This window comes from Sebastes umbrosus, chromosome 10 (assembly GCF_015220745.1).
Source record: "Sebastes umbrosus isolate fSebUmb1 chromosome 10, fSebUmb1.pri, whole genome shotgun sequence".
Taxonomy (NCBI): domain Eukaryota; kingdom Metazoa; phylum Chordata; class Actinopteri; order Perciformes; family Sebastidae; genus Sebastes; species Sebastes umbrosus.
This window is the reverse complement of record NC_051278.1, coordinates 10,686,606-10,701,356: the sequence shown is the minus strand read 5'-3', so window position 1 is coordinate 10,701,356 and position 14,751 is coordinate 10,686,606. Positions and strand designations below refer to the sequence as shown.

Here is a 14,751-nt window from a genome sequence, read left to right as displayed (position 1 = left end):
GCATCAGAGACTGAGTTCAGAGTGTAAGTTCTCAGAGTAGATATATACTGTTGTTTTACTTGTGAAAACAGCCACGGCCGTTGAATGTGCATGTAAACTGCTATTGTTTACATAGACAATGAAAAAAAAGAGAAAGCAGACAAAGAGTATATATACTCAGCGTAAACATAATAGTAGCTGCAGGGTGACTACAGTGGAAAAATGAACAAAGGATAACAGAAAACTAGCATTCATACAAACATACACACACCCACCCTCTTTTAGTGTGAATCAACATTGCGATCAGCTGGGATTTGTGTAGATTAAGTGTCGTCAGAACACAGGAAATTACAGCACTCAGAGCAACCACAGCCTTTTCCTCACTGCATGAGACTGCAGCACACACACTTACAATACCAAAAGCTCATAGAGGCTGAGGGTGACGCTGTACAGTGAAGGCAACACTGCAGTGCATCAGCAGTGCAGTAAAAGAGACTAAAGCCTTGGTCAGATGTCTTCTGATAAATTCTTTCGCCATCATTCACAGTGTGAAATCTAAAGCATTCTCAAAATCAAGGGCATTTATAATCACCTTGGAAATCGCTTTTCACCGTAAAAGTCGGTATTGAAAGGCGTCCACATCATAAAAAAAAACACCAGGCCGAAAGGGAGCACCGACAGAGCTTTGCTACTATCTGAATAGTGTGAGCTCTCCCACTCACACCTCTGCCGTGTGTTACTCAACAGATCTCCCTACAACAATATGATACACAGAGCTACTGTGCTGTTCTCTTAGTGAGAAGTCATAAACAGCTGAACATTTGGCTGTGAGTCCTGATTAAAATGTGATTTGGATTTACTGGGCTTAGATTCAAGTTTGATTTCATTACTGATGCCCAATAAACCCATATACTTTATGTATCAAATTAGCAAAGAATTTATTACACAAAAACTACTATGTTCCTTTAAAATAATATGGCTAAATCAGACAAATATGAACCATTAACTTTATTGCACAGTTACAAAGCAGTAAACTAAAAGTGCAATAAAGTATATGCAACACTGTGCATGTTAATGTTTCCTCATGCTGCATTGTTCATTCCCACTCCAGCAATAAGCATCTATTCAACATCGCCTCTATGCAGTAGCTCCACATTAGCTCTGATATAGACCAGGATTAATTGGCTACGCATAGCTTGGTTTTAGACCATATTTTAAAAACATCATCACATATTTTAAAACTGCTTAAAAAGGGCTGCCAAAGTTAACGCCATAATAATGTGTTAACGCAAATTCGTTTTAACACCTCTAATTTCTTTAACGCGTTAATGCAAATTGCGATTTTTAGGTTGTAGCAGGCTCAGTTTTAAAGCTAGAGTGAAGATACTGGCATCATATGAAACTAAAAACCTAAGGAATCCATTGGTACCAACCATGTCATACTAGCTTGTTGCGAAGGAGGTTAAAAAACGCGCCAATCTTACGCTAAATTTTGGTGAGGTAAAACTGTCATGGCCATTTTCAAAGGGGTCCCCCCTTGACCTCTGACATCAAGATAATGTGAATGAAAATGGGTACCCACAAGTCTCCCCTTTACAGACATGCCCACTTTATGATAATCACATGCAGTTTGCACTTCCTTTTTTTAACCTTGAATAACCTTAAATATAAACTAAACTTCTACATACAAATAAATTCATAATATACAATTAAACATATTTTCGACGTCAAATTGCTCTGTGGGTTCATGTCATACCCACCGGTATTGTATGATAATGCAAATGCCCAGGTGCTGTACTATGAAACAAGGCTTGCTGTTAAGAACTGCACAAGTTACAGAAATTTGCATAGTGATGTTCAAATTCCTCCTCTTAGAATGGATTCAAAAATGTGCCAAAGCATTTGGCCTTCAGGGTTTAAGGCGTTGGCTTCAGGGCACCTGCATCATTACCACTCAGAAGCTACAGCCTACTTTATAGTGTGTCACAGCTGCTGGGACACAAACTAGAGACAGACCTTCCACACCTGGGAAAATAGTAAATGTAGCCTTACCTTCTGACAAAAATACTGAAAATAATAGAACGTTACATTTGTATTTTTTTCACAGCAAAGTACATGTGGTAGCATGTGTGTGTGTTTAAAGGTCAGGCACGTGCAGCACTCCACAAAAACCAGGACATGTCTCCACAAGACACTTAAAAAGAATCGACTGGGGGTTTGTCAAAGCCCTTGGAGATTGTCAAGAAGCCACAGAGCCAAAGTCTATCTTTAAACTATCAACACTTCCCTGTGGTGGCTGTAAAAAAAAGCTTGTATCTGAATGAGGAACAGAGGCTGTGGTCTGATTGGATTCATAGAGGTTATGATTAATTTCAATAGAATAGATGACATAGTTTTACAATATCCAAATAAAGTTTGCCAGTGAGGCTGAATATACTGCTTTAGTCTCACACACAACCTTGACAGGCAACGACTCACAAAATTCAAAACATCATTTTGTATTGAATAATACAGTACAATATAATATTACACCCCTATTAAATACACATACGCCCTCTGGGTACTAACTAGTCACAGCTAAATGTAGTAATCATAGTAGCATGTCTCTGCTTGTCACCAGTAAAGCGTTTTACGACTTTAATCAAGTTCAGTCCTTTCCACAATGATCTTAATGACACAGGGGAATATATAAATCACTTAATGTGTCCCTGCATCTCTGTGAAAAAAAAAATGTGCGACCGAATAACAGGGAAATACTGTAAACCGCCGCTGAGAGGAAGGGAGTGTCTGGTGTTTCAGATGCCATCCAGAGCCACCACACTGTAATTATGAGTCATAAATCAAGCAAAGATAAAGGCTGTGAAGGCCTGCTGGGTCTCCTTTTGACCCACACCAATGCTTCTTCACATTCGACTGCCTGTGATTAGAGAGCTGAAGGCTGCGTACTGCATCTCTACTGTTCAATAAGAGTTAGTGAACATGATCACAGACTGGTACTATTCACCTGTCTCCTGTCGTGGTGTTCACAGAGAATAACCTAGAACAATTATCTCGTAACTCAATACATTTTCCAGACATTCATTTCTTGACTGACTTAATCTTGGGTGGTGTCCTGTGTGGCTTTTTATAGACCTAGTAAAAAAAAATATCTACTCATAAGAAGATAAGAAGCTTTGCATATCTGTAACTCTTTCAATCAGAGCAAAGAGGGCCCACCCAAGACTAGTCGGTCCTGGTCTAGAGCAAGAGTATAAAACTAGGCGGATATCAATTCTGCTGTGTACATTAATTGCTACAGTTCAATTTCTGGATAACTTGGTGCCTATTCTGAGTTTAAAGGTCCCATATTATATTTCAGGTTCATACCATTTTAGCTCTCTTCAACAGAATTGCAACGGAATTAAGTTGCTAGGCAACAGCCTGGGTCCATGTTTACTTCCGTCATTCATATACACTGATTGCGTCCGAAATTCCACACTAACATGCTATTTAGTACGTTAACACAGTATGTGAGATATTTTAGTATGTCCGAAACCTTAGTATGAAACCAATAGTACGTGAATTGCATACTATTTCAGGTATGCAACGCTGGACTCTATGGCGGCATAAATATCCCACAATGCAATGCAGTAGTGATGACGACGTTTATAGCAGATGTTGACAGACAGTTCTGTAACATCAATAACGTTTCAATTTCACTTTTGCTAGGCGTAATATATAATTTAAATTAATACCGACTTTATGATTCTCACAAACTGTCGTTTTGGTCACCTGAGGTTGGCAGGGGAAACCATGGTTACGTGTTTCTAACCGGCAACGAGGCTCTCAGGATGTGACGACGTAACCTACTGCTCAGTGCGTCCATAAAGATACATACTACTGTTTATTCAAACAAAGGTATGTTGAACGATAGTACACATATTGAGTGTGTAGTGCATACTATGTGATTTCGGACGAAGCCACTGTAACCAGAAATAAACTGGGACACATTTAGAATATTTACGTTTAAAACTGCAAAATGGTAAAATATTGTAGATTTGTGACATCACAAATGTACAGAAATCCTGACGGCTCGTTTCAAAGGCAGAGTTTTCTGAATACGGGCTGTGTGTATGTCTCCATGGATTGAGTGTTTCAATACTTTCACAGCACACCACACAAATAAAAGACATGAAAAGTTCATCTCTTTTTACAATATGGGACCTTTAAATCAAAGGTTATGGTGGCAGTAGATTACGTCATTTATTAAGCTACTTTCACAATAACATTCATCAGAATGGAAATGAGGAGTGAATGACGCAAATGGAATTTACAAGACATGGAAATTTCATTCTTTCCCAATATTTTTCCAGACTTTCTGTACATCCTCTACACAAAAGGATAAAATAAACCTGACCGAATGAGTTCATATAACACTTCAACCAATATGTTTCCAATGAAACAAATAGTAAACAGATTTGCTTTTGGACAAATGTGATTCTAATTATAGGGATAATAGGTTGGATACCCCCATCAGCTGCAGCTGGGCCACAGAAATTTAATGACTATCTTCTCCAGAAAAGCAAATCTCTTTCACACTTCCAGTGAAGCAGCTCATTAACAGTGACGGGCGGAGGTTGTGTTAAAAAACCTCCACGTTTGAACGAGCTCAACCTCTCTGGAATGGAAATAAAAAACTTTTACAAGCACCAGACACTTTCCTGCAAAATCAAACAATGTTCCACATGGCATCAGTGATTGAAAGATCTAATAAAACGCTGTGCAGGCCTGGTTACTGTCACTGGAAGTACAATATTCACTCGAGCAGGGGAGCATTATGCATTATTGGAAAAATGTACTAAGGAGATCAGTAGGATTTCCACTGAGGAAACAGAGGATTTCTTATCATTTTGAGCTGAAAATGCATTCTATGTGAGATTTAAAAGCCATGTCAGATGCAGTGCTGAAGGTTAATCCTCGTGTTTGCTTTGCTCCCGCCGGGGTAATTCAACAGAGGGAGCAAGGACGGTAGGCATGCTGCAGAGTAAGGAACCCAACAACGGGTCTATCTGAACTATATTTACGATGCACAGAACCCTGCCAGTGATTTTCCAAAAATAAACTTCGTCGCCATTATCAGTTCTTTTCCCAAGAACCTTTGGGACTTCCCTAAAAAGTTACATGAGAAATATGTATTTGCTTCTTTAAATAGTATTCTAGTACAGTGGCAATACTGCATATCTTTTCTGAGTGAAGAACACAAACATGTCAATTTGGGAGTTATTTCAGCAGTTGCTGGTCAAAGTTTCAGTTCAGGGGTTCAGGCACAATAGATTTACATATTTGTTACTGAAGTCCTGAAGGATCTAAACTCCAGCAACAACTTTATTATGAGACCAACACATTTCAGTTTATAGTCTTCCTTAATCAGGGTCACCAGTGTGGCCTTCATCAGGTGACATCATACAGTTTTTCTAAATCAGGGCTGCCCAAAGTGGGGCCTGCAGGCCAAAGTTGGTCCGCCATCAGGTTTGATTTGGTCCGCCAGATGTTAACAATGTTCTTTTCTTTTTTTTAATTAAAAGCCCCGCGGGATCGCCGGTGATCCCGGCCTTTATAGACATGCCCATTTTATGATAACCACATGCAGTATGGGGCAAAAACATGCAGTTTTTTGCATGCAGTATAAATGTGTTATTTTCACCTATTCTAAAAATGGTGTATTTGAATATTTCTGCATGCTGGGGCCCCTAAACAGTCTTGGAAATGCATAAATTGGGTATGACTGGAAATGAGCCCAATTGTATTCAAGAGCTGGGTTTTTAGGGGATAGCTATGTAAAATCTAAAATAATATTACATTCTGGGAACTTGGGATCCTAGCACCATTTTGCATCTTAACAACCTGTACTAAATAATTCCAATGTTGCTGAAGTTTTGAGCCTTCAGAGTTTCTATTTTAGATTGGGTTTTTTTAGCCACATAAGAGCATGTGACAAGGAGCAGGGAATCCCCAACCGTCTCAAAATCCAAAAAGCTGTCCTACTAAAGCCATACAAATCACACTTAATCTGATGTTCAGGGCTTTTCTGTGACGGTCTGCAGGAAATGTACTAAGAACAAGCAACAATTTTCATTAATTGACTTAACATAGTTTAATCTAAAACTTCAACCATTCTCTCTTTACAGCTTCTCCAATGTGAGGATTTGCTGCTTTTCTCTGTTTATATATTTGTAAACTGAATATCTTTTGGGTTTTGGACTGTTGGTTGAACAAAATTAGGCATTTGAAGTTGAGCGTGAAAGTTGTGATTCGTCAATTAATCAAGAAAATAATCTGCAGAAAATATTTGTTAGTTGCAGCCCTATTTATTATCAAGCATGAGCAGCTACTACATCGTTCTATACAGTCAATGCTGCTTACATTGGGATGTTCAAACTGAAATGTATTTTTGACATTTACTGTTGCTACTGGCTGAATATGTCAATCATGTTGTCCCTTGTAAGCGAGATCAATAATTCCCGTCTTTAACTGCGTTCATTTGACCCCACGGATCTCAAGTGTCTTAACTTTCTAGATTTTCGGAGGTGCTCTGCAATATTTTGAAGATATATAATTTAAAATTCATCCTTAAAGACAATGTTTATTGCCATATTAAATATAGCCTCTATGAATTTCTCTCTCAACAGGCCAGGACAAGACATTTGACAATTACTGCACGTTACAATAAACAAATATTACAACACAGTGTTAGTGCACAGCCACTCGTGAATGATTCTGTCAACCGAAACTCCAAAAGTCGGATGGCCTGAGGACTTCCTGAGGGACACGATCAAACTGGTTCTACTCGCACTTTCAATCTGCAAAAAGGACATACTTAGAAACGTATGCATAATTTAGCAACGGAAGAAGGAGAGAGAGAGAGAATTAGGCTGTCACAGATTTAACATAAAAAGCCTGCTCTACTTTCTCAAGCTTGAAAAGCCAGTCAGATGCCTCCCATCTCTAGAGGCATCTGCACAGAAACGCTTGATGAGGACGGAGCTGGGTTTTGAGTTTTTTATGTCTGTGTGTGTTTGTGTGTGAGGTTCAAAAGTCTAAAATTGATTCTGATATTGATTCTGGAGTTTGTGTCTTGGTGTCACGGTCCATTACTCGCATCGATTCAACAAAACTAACAAAAGAGAGACTTTTGGTGTTAATCTTGAGAGCCACGGCAAAACACAACCTAATAAAAGCCTTTATTCTGGTGTTATGAATAACTGACTACATGCCGTCTTATTTGCTGATGCTTTTGGTTGAATGTGTCAATCATGTCACCCCCTGTTAGCAAGATCAATCATTTCCTTCTTTACATAAACTGTCTGAATGTCGCTCTCGCTTTGTGGATGTTGTCTCAGGTGTGCCTAGAGGTGTGAAGACTGCATGTAAAGGAAGTTGTGCTGTAATTATTTAGACATTCATAATCCAGTGTTAACATTTTCTAGGTGTGGTGTGCTTATTCAGTTTGGAAAAGTTCAAAAAACTTCCTTTAAAAACCTTTAATTATCTTAAACAAGATAATTGAAGGTTATTTGTGTAATAGGAGTCAACCCAGGAAACACGTTTACTGTATTTTAGGGTTTACGTTGTTGGAAATAGAACCTCATAAAAATAAAGACACTCCCTGTTGAGCGTTAACAACAGTAATTCACCAGGAGTATAAAACATTACATGCCCCTTACAAATTAAAAAGAAAATACCACTTATTTGTAAGGGAAAATATATAATATTTATTATAAATAATGCCTGACAATGACTGATTTAGATATTTGCCAAAGTAGAGGTCCCTAGAAGTGTATGATTCAACTTTTCCCCATGGTCTAGTGTTAAAAAAAAGTTTTAAAAAATCACAATGAATCGTAATATTGAATCGCAAAACTTAAAAATTGCAATACATATCGAATCGGCACCCAAGTATCGTGATAGTATCGAAATTGCCCCAGCCCTATTAATTAGTATCTTTGTCTTTTAAAAAGCAAAAATATACCTGATAACAGCCTAACAATAAAGCTTATTTATACAGCACTAAAATCAGGATAAATTAAGTAATTTGCAAAAAATAATATTGCAATAATACCGCATATCACGCTGTTTTGCCAATCATCATCACCGCAGGGGAAATTCCTTCACCGCAACAGCCTAATAAATAAGTCTGATTTTTCAACTCTTACTCTAAAGTTGACCCACATTTTATCTCAACAGCAGCGTTACAGACAAAGTGAGCTGAGTAGATAAGTCCACAGAAAGCGAGAATAATCTTTGGCTTAGTGGAAAAAAGAAGATATTATCACTTCGTAATCTGTGATTAAACCTATAATACAAATCCCTGTTGCCAGTGTTTGTGCGCAGCAGCGCGTGCGATTTGACAACGCCATCTACCTCAGCCTTTATTATATTCTGCTACAAGTGATTATGCAAATCAGCCTCTAATTTCCTGGGTAAATGAAGTGAACTACTACCTAGTAAGGAAGCAACAGGAAATGGTTAAGAGTAGGAGGAGGAGGAGGAGGGACGACATAAAGTCTGTAGTACAAGTTGTGTTTCCTTCAGGTGGCGGCGCATAGCCTTCTACTTCCTGTCACACTGTTCGAGTGATACTGTAACTGTACTACTGCTCTGCTGCTGTCTCTCTTGGGGTCATCTCTACATCATCTGTCTCCCAGATGTTTTTTTCCTCTATCTCTGTCAATGTTGTCCTCTGCCCCCTTGGTTGCCATTTTTTTTTTTGGTCTACCCCCTTTTTGCCGTTGTCTGTTCTTATCTCGCGCCGCTCTCCTGCACACAGCATCCTGTTTGCACTGAGGCAGGACAAACATTGTCTCTGTGTGACGCCGAAGACATTTCACAGGCTATCACGTTTTCAGCATGGGCTCGATATCTCTATAATTGGGTTCTTCCTGCTGTGGGAGTGCTTGAGAGAGTGGAAAGAAAAAAAAAAAAAGTGTGAGCATAGAAGGGTCAGTTTCCATTTCCACCAGGACCCCATTAAAATGTCTCCGAGAAGCCCCGTAACAATTCTTTCTGTCATCCTGTACTATGTAGAGCAGAAAGATCAACACGGGGATCCGTGTCACACAAAAATAGGTTAAATCCATCATAGTTCATCAGGCGAGACCAAAACGGGACAAACCAGAGAGTTCTTCCATCAGAAAGCATGTCAGAATATGTCCAAATCAAGAATATATCTCCAGATTAGTCCTCTCTTTTAATGGTTCCCCTCAGCATTGACCTTCACAGAGAGCCAGAAAACTTCCAAAATAAACAGTGGAGAGAGCGCTGGGTTTCCACAACACAGTGCCCAGGCTCAGACCTAAACCAGACCCAGTGTGGGTGAGTCACGCCTCAGAAGCACCACAACAGCCCTCAGTGGTTAAAACCTGGGCCAGAGGAAGACGTTGGACACACGACAGGCTTGTTAAAGACGGCTGACCATCTGCTGAAAGAGCTGAAATGTACAAGTGAAGCCAACAGCTGTATCTAGAACCTGTTTGTAAGGGTTTAGGTGGTAGTAATTAGACGTATTTCCCCATGAAGCTCTGAATCCTTCTCTTCCTGCATAAGATATCCCCCTGTGGCTCCTCCTGGTTATTCTAAGACATTTCCATTTTCTCCAACAAACATCAGCTCACAGCCTTGGTAAGGTCCAATCTAGCAGGGTAAGGGCATACAATTTGACCTTTACCATTTCCCTTTTGTGGCAATTAGAGTGTGCAATCTTTATGACACACTTGAATACTTTCACAATCCAGTTTCACAACTTTCTGATGAACTGGCATCACAGAGCAGTAGTTGGGAAAGTGATGAGGTTAACCTACATTTCAGAGGACATTTCAAGTGTGTCATACATTTGGCAGCGTGAGAAGTTGATAGCTTATTTTAGAGTTAGCCTAGTAGCCATGTAGGCCATTTGAATGAGAGAAGGAGAGGGGAGAGTGTGAGATGTGAAACATCATGGCTGGCCATGGCACTGTAAAATGAAGAAGTGTCCAGCCATATAAGAAATAATGGCATTGTGCAGAGGATTATAATGTCACTCAGTTCAGCATAGTAGAGTCACAAGTGCACCTAAGTTGTTTGATCTTTGGCACATGGTCTACTGTGACAACACAATGACCCTGTTACACTTTTAAAATACATCTTAGGCAGTGCTAAATATAACCACCAAGACGCATTGTGATCCGATCACTCAAACCACTTTGCCGAAGTGGTCTGGTAGGCTTTTGACCACATAGCTTTAGTAGTGTAAACACTGATGTGTCCTGATGCGTCCCTCACAAGGACGTTTTGTTTTCCCATCTCCAGTTGGTTCTCAAATTGTGTAAGCTGGTTTTGTACATGACTTCTGAAAATTTGGAAAAGAACATAGAGATATGATATCCAGATGCGTCAAACATGTTGGGCGATTTGGTTTGACCTGGAACACGCCAAGGAATAGACTCAGTCTGTATTGTTTTGATTTCTTCTTTCACTGCAGCATGACGTTGGGTTGCGATTCTTCAAAAGTTGATTCCGTTTCCACTTTTCCGCCTCAGGCCACTGCGTTTTTTTTCCCCCGGCACCCCATGCGGCCGCCACAGCTGCAGGCCAAACGCACTACCCCCATTCAAAATGAATGGGAAGACTTGTATTTTCGCCACACCGCCTGATCTGGTGTGGTCTGGTGCAGCCTAATGCCAGATGTGAAATGACGTACTTAGAGCTGTCCTCTTGTGATCGGATCACCCAAGATGCATGTTATTGCCAGGTGTAAATATGGCCAATCTTGTACCTACAGTATGTGAAAAACAAGACTAAGAGTCTACAGCCATCCTAGCAGCTCTGTGAGGCAGTACTTGGGCACATTGGTGCTATGAGCTAAATGCTTACTTCAAGTGAAACTTTGACCTGATGATAGATGAAAAGAAAAGAAGTATAATAAGTCATCCTGCGGGAATCATGAATGTCATGGGAGGTCAGGGGATCACCTAAGTCAGTATATTATTCATCCTCTGAGGACCATAAATACCTGTACCAAAATATGATGTTGTATCTTGTTGATGTCAAGATATTTCACTGGATAAATAAACATTAAAAGGAAAGTCAGAGGATCATCTAAGTCATTTGGATTCATCCTGTGGGTACAACGAATGTCTGTACAAAATGTCATGGCAATCCATCTGATAGTTGTTGAGATATTTCTGTCTAGACCAAAGTGGTGGACCGCCTGGCCAACCGACAATAGCGTGGTTAAAAGTCCTTTAGCCATCCACATTCTGAAGAACAGTAAATTATCCAATATCCACACTACAATTTGGTGAATCCCTTGGAACTAAAAATGTATGTTTTGTTCTGCACAAACCAACTATGCGTCTCTTATTGTTGAAGCTAGCAGCAGCAAAATAATCAATCTAATTTACTGTAATCCAAAGTGTGATTTGAGTAGTCACACATCTCACCAGATACTGAGAAATGAGTCGACTGACCTTCAAACACATACTGCTGGATCATATAGAAGAGTGGGAGCTGTGATGTGGGTAGACACTGAAAACAACAATGATCACCTGGACAAAGAAAAACAATTTTGGGCAGAGCAGACTGCAAAAAAAAACTGAGATTTATTCCCATCTTCAAAATGATTCACTGTTTTCAGACATTAACTCTCTGCAACAGTGTCCCTGCTGTCTGTGGAGCTACATCTCCCTTTAGAGAGCAGCAGGTCTCATCAGTTTTACAGATGCAACCACCTGAGTTTCTATTTACTCCAGTCTGTTCCCATTCATCATCTGATACATCTAATCACGTCTCCCGGGCCATCCTGTCGCTCTCTGGTGACCTTCCAGCAGCATAAAGGCATACAATAAGACAGGACGAAACTGCACACACACACACACACAGTCTCTCACACACAGGATAAGGAGTGTAAACTGGTCGTCATGAGAGACGCGTAAACAGGAATTGAGAGACAAAGTTCTATGTAATCTCTCTGTTCCAGATGCTAACTTCATACAAACCCGCAAACACTCTTTGGCTAGACACACACACTGTTGTCTCCAACGAAAAATAAACCTCTTGGGCTCACTGATGTGGACAAACTCCACTGAGTCACACAGACAGATGGAAAATATTGTGTGACTAAACTCACCTTCACTTCCCTGGAGGTGAAACGTACGTGACACAAGCACACACGGAGCCTGCCAATGCACGATGGGGGTCATTCTTTTTTTAGTTTTTAGGTTGTTTCACACGTCAGCTCTCTGCAGCAAAGTGTCATCTCTGCCACCAGAGTGTGATGAACAAAGATGAATAACTGAGTTCACGGTATAGTAATAATAATAGCTACTGGAAGGGGGGAAAGAAGAAGAAGAAGAAGAAGAAGAAGAAGAAGAAGAAGAAGAAGAAGAAGAAGAAGAAGAAGAAGAAGAAGAAGAAGAAGAAGAAGAAGAAGAAGAAGAAGAAGAAGAAGAAGAAGAAGAAGAATGGCTGCATCTGGTCTTCTTTTGTTAGTGTGATTCTAATTTGATCCACTTACTGTATCCTACTCCTTACGGCTCTTTCACACCTGCTAAATCAATTAAAACGGAGGCTCATCTGTGTTCTGCTCCGTTTTTTTCAAATTGAAACGCCCACTCAGCCATGGCAAAAAGCAGTGACGTAGGTCTCCAAAGTAAGCTAAGCAACAAGGTTATGAATAATGTGAACATTAGCACTAGCTGAGTCAAGGTTAACTGTATAAGATATAAGTTGTATAAGTTATAAGTTATAAGAGATAACGAAAAGGGTTAGTTTGTATTTTTTGAAGTGGGGTTGTATGTATACACTGGAACACTGTTCCTGGTCTACCACTGTGTCAATCGGTTAGTTTGTTTGTGTTACTGTGTGAATTTCAGTCTCGATCCTTCTATTTTCCCTAGATAATACAGCTGCACACTGCACACTTCATGTACATTAAAGTTATTCAAATCAATCCAATGTATATGCTTGACAGTTGAATAACATTGTTTCACACAGTGGCACCAAATTATACTGAGTCTTGTCCCCCTTTTTCTAGCGGAGAAACGGTAAAGTGGAAAATATGACGGATGGGAAAGGCCAGACTGAGACCAGCACCCCTAGCCAGCCACCTATCTTCTTAAGTGTCCCTTCACACACCACTTTACCTCTGCCAGCAGCCAATCAGATAAGACTCTCACTCTGCCGCTAACATCTCTCTGTCGCTGTGTATGTGTGCAAACATGTATATGTGAGGACAAAGGAGAGAAAAAGTGCCTCAGTGAAGACCAACACCTAATGTGCTACATGTAGACTTACTCTGAGAAGGCAAACATACAGTAGCTTTAACTCCACTTAACCATCACTTTATCCAGAGACAGTCCGATAAGCACACATTCATTCTGAAAATAAGACACATAGTCCCTGAACACTTCCACTGGAAGAAACAAGGTCAAGCTGGAGGTAGATTTTAAGAATCCAAATCCACAAAGTTCTGGCCATTAGCACACCTCTCAGACTCGTAAATGTTTCAGTGAATCTTGCATCCCTGAGTGATGGCTCAGAAGTTGAACAACTGCACTAATGAATGATGGTGAAAATGGCTTGTGGCGTGATGGAAAAGCTGAAGCCGGAACCGGTGAACAAACAAGCTGCTGAGGTGCAGCTCTAACTAGAGATGCTGCTATTCAGAGCAGCCGGGCAGTCAGATTGAGACTCCCTCTACTGAAGCCATGTATCCTTGGGTCATACTGTACATTTAAACTGTCTATAAACAGGTGCACTATAGGACAAAACGTGACCATGTCACTGCAGATACTCGTCTTTTAAGACTTGAAGTAAACTGAATAGTTACAGTCTACTGAGGACTACAGTTAGATATCCAGATGAAGATGAGTGCAACTTAAGAAGACATAACTAGGCCAGGGGTGTAACGGCCCACTGAAATCATTTTTAGAGGTGTTTATGGCGTCCTTCACTCACGCGTCTCATCAAATCAGTTGACGTACATGAAGTCGACAGATCCTATTCATTCTCTATGGAGAGCAGGAGATCTGGCCACATGTTGCATGATGGATGAAGCATGATTTATGCTTGCTGCATCCACGAGGGTCACAAGTGACATCACACCATCAGACAAATCACTTTTTTCGCCTGTCCGTGCACATCCGAATTTCTCCGGGCGGAGAAAATGGATAAATTTGAGGAGCTTTGAGAATGTCTGTTTGCCGCGAGGAGAACCCCACGTATAAAGATCCAAACATTTCCTCGTCACGATTCCACGTCAGCTCCGATCAAACGGTCAAACTAGGCAGCGCTGATCAAATATGAATCAAGATTCTGTTAATGTAATGCCTATTTCTCACCTGATATGCTTTCAGAAACATATTTCAATGAACTGTTTAGCTCTAAAATGAGAAAATTTGTCACCCGGCTACCATGTTGAAAACAGTCTAACCAAAACGAAACACCTCCCTTCGGCTGGAGTGAACGTCTTTCCGTTTGTTGGTTAGATTTGGTGCATTTCCACCACCACGGAGAAGATACGATTTTATTGTCTATTTATCACCTATCGTCTATTTTATCGTCTATTTTTGTCGCGTTCATTGAAGCGTCTGCATAGACAGCTGTTTAAATCACACAAATATCCCACTTATATGTGAATTGAACTTATTATCTACATTGATTAATTAAGTTCCCAGTCTGTCTGTCAGCTTGTCTGTTTCACTACAGGAGGATTCCCCTCACTCGCTACAGTGAGCAGGGAAACAAAAACAAAGTCAA

At 40.2% G+C, this 14,751-nt stretch overlaps 1 protein-coding gene across 2 annotated transcripts in view; it reads right to left on the bottom strand.

Moving 5' to 3' along the window:
* Positions 1-14,751, bottom strand: part of LOC119495379 (inositol polyphosphate-5-phosphatase A) — a 169,151-nt gene that overhangs the window by 132,908 nt on the left and 21,492 nt on the right. The window lies entirely within an intron of this gene.